We start from the raw sequence: 3,155 nt of genomic DNA on the forward strand, positions 1-3,155 counted from the left end.
ACTTGGTCTCCGCTCCTTTTTTCTCTCCCTCCCATTTTCTCCCAGGTTTGTGGTCCCTCTCGCACCCACGAATAACTGAGTCCTACTGGATGGGACACCTCCCCAGTGTTGGGATTAAAGGGATGCAGCACCACTGGTCTGCAGGTCAGACTTGTTATGCCATTCTGACTGGTAGGACCTACTTTTATTTCACCAATGTGAAAATGAGGCCAGTGGAGATGACATACTCAGCCTGGATCCCACACACCAATGGAGTAGCTTTCAGTGAATTGCCTTGGGGGAAGGGTCCCATGGACTCTGTAAGGTCAAAGAAGGTGAGTTGTCCTACATCAGCCTTGTCCCTTAAACATCACTTGCCCTTCGTGAGGACAGATTATGGGGATCCCCTTATGGTATTCAATCCAATTCCATTTCCGAATGGGCACGCACAGCGAAAGGAAATCTTTACCCTGTTCGGTACCTCTCGTTCTCAAGATGGCCTTCCAGCCTGGGGCTCCCAAAGCATTTAAATCGATGTGGTCCCACTGTTTTCTACTGTTAAGAACTATCTTGGGACCAGGTCCAGCTGAAACCTCCATCTGTACAAAGATCCATGCAAAGTTTATCTTGCTAGCAGTGCACATGACTTTGCAAACAAGTAGGCTTGCTTTTTTTTTTTTTTTCAGGTCAATTAAAGTTATGTTCAATAGAGTCACATCAGAGATGAGAGGGCTGGGAACCGGGGGTTATTGATTACATGTTGGTGACACCTGGGGAGAGACTCTCCTTGTTGAACTTGATTAAAAATCACTTCCAAATCTGAATTTCCACAGAACCACATCATTTCCCAGGATCCCTATTCCATTTGTCTCCCCTCCCCATCCGCCCTTCCCCCTCCCTACCCGCCACCCCTCCAATCTTGCTGAAGACTTTGCAAGTGGTAGCGTATTTAATTCAAAGGCCACCTGTGCTGGGTATGGACCAGGCACTACTACAGAAAGTGGTGTTTTATTTCTTGCGAAGTGAAAGAAAAAAAAAAAATACCGTTAGAGAACAGCAGCACCTGATTTAACTAACATTGTGGCAGGAAGAAGTCTTCAGTCTAAGTGCTATTTTTCAGTATGTTAAACCTAGTTGGGTTTCTTGTCTGACAGAAGTTACTTGACCTCCTAGAGCCTCCTCTTCTCGGCTTTAAAATGGAGATAATGAAGTTTGTCTTGCCAAGCCCTGTACCAAATGAGGCTGGCCTCACTTGTAAGTAAGACAATAGTCTCACAACCACAGATAGAATAATACTCCAGCTACCCCGAACAGCTTCACAGAACTTAATTATTGAACAAATTTGAGCTTAAAACACCCCCAAATTCCATACATTTTACAGAAAACATATAGACATAAGAATTTCAAAAAAAAATGTTGTAGGTTTGGTTGTATTGCAAGGAAACTAAGAGACATGTCTGTAACCATGATGTAGCTTTACCAGCCTCTGATATAAAACCTCAAATAGTGAGGCTCAGAACTCAGGAGGCTGAGACAGATCCAATGAGGAGTTTTAGCATAGTCTGGGCAACATACGGGGCTCAAAGCTAGCCTGGGCTCTATAGTGAGACTCTGTCTCAAAACAAGGAAGGGAACAAAAACACCACTGAAACCAGAAGCAAACAAAATATTCAAATGTAAAAGCAGAAAAAGTCTGGGTTGGAATCCTGACTCCTCCCAATCTCCCCCCCCCCACCCCCCGCCCCTATAACCCCGAGGACTACATTCAAGTCTCTTTATCTGGCAAAAGAACATGGTGATGCCTTCCTTAAAGAGCAAGCCTCATTTTCACACCAAGTCAACATGTGGCGGCGGTCCTTTTCATTCATAATTGTCATTGCTGGGAGGGAGGCTTGTTGGACTCATCAAAAATCACAAGAAAAAGACAGCAGACATTAAAGCTATCCTGGCTCCTCTCGAAAATAACAGGTGCTCCCTCAGACCTTTTACCCTTGTGAAAATGGGGTTGTTTCCACAGGCATGTTCTCCAAAAATGCCCCATTGTGTCCTTGCATTGATCATTTATGACTGTCGAGTTCACACCACTGGATGGCCCTACAGGAAAGACAGAAGGCACACCAGCATTTTGCATCTATTCCGTTTGAGGCACTGCGTTAACTACGTTAGCGTATGTCAATTATGTCTGTGGCTGCTTCTGAACACCCAAGGAAACTGAGGCACACAGTTTGCTGACAGTAAAGAGCAAAGCTTGGACTCAGACCAGGCCGTGCAGGCTGCAACGCCCAGACCCTCCCATGCAGGCTGCAACTCCCAGGCTCTCCCATGCAGGCTGCAACACCCAGGCTCTCCCCTGCAGGCTGCAATGCCCAGACTCTCCCATTCACACACTATGGAGGCTTCCTACAGGATCACAGAGGAGAGCCAGTCTGTATCGTAAGATTACTTTTTCTTTGTGGAGTGTTAGGTCAAAGCAAGACATGACAGTTCTAATCAGAATGATGCTACGCATCCTAGTTTACTAGTTCCCTTTCTGCATCTCCCAAGGCCTTGAAAAAGGGATGAAGATCAGAGCATCGCCTAGTTGACTGAGAGATGTACCCTGGGATGCATGGGACAGACTATAATTCTTGTTGAATATATCATCTGGAAAGTGTTGCCTTTTTTCTCCCTTCCTTCCTAACTTTCTCACTTTCTTCCTTTCTTCTTCCCTAATTACTTCCTCTCTCCCCTTTTTATTTCCTTCCTTCTTAACCTCCCTCTTTCCTAATTTACTTCCTTATGACTTCCTCCCCCACTTCCTAGCTCCCTTCTTTCCTGACCTCTCTTCTCTCTTCCTAATTCTCCTCCTGACTTCTTTCCATCCTAACTTCCTTCCGTCCCTCTCCCCATCCCTCGCTTCTTCCTTCTTTCCTTCTTCCCCCCTCTTCTTCTCTCCCTCACTTCTCTCTTCACCCCTCACTTGGTCTCTCTCTTTCATATCTCCCTTCCTTCTTTCCCTACTTAAATGGCACCCTAATGCTAACTCAGGTACACACTTTATAAAAAGAGAAAAAGAGAAACATATTGTGACAACACAGTCCTGTTGACCAGGAGGAATGGACTCTGCTTTCCGAAGAAGCCGAAGCTGGGTGTTCTACTGAGGGAGACGGACACCTGTACCCAACGTGGCACCTGGC

Source organism: Mus musculus, chromosome 14 (assembly GCF_000001635.26).
Source record: "Mus musculus strain C57BL/6J chromosome 14, GRCm38.p6 C57BL/6J".
NCBI lineage: Eukaryota > Metazoa > Chordata > Mammalia > Rodentia > Muridae > Mus > Mus musculus.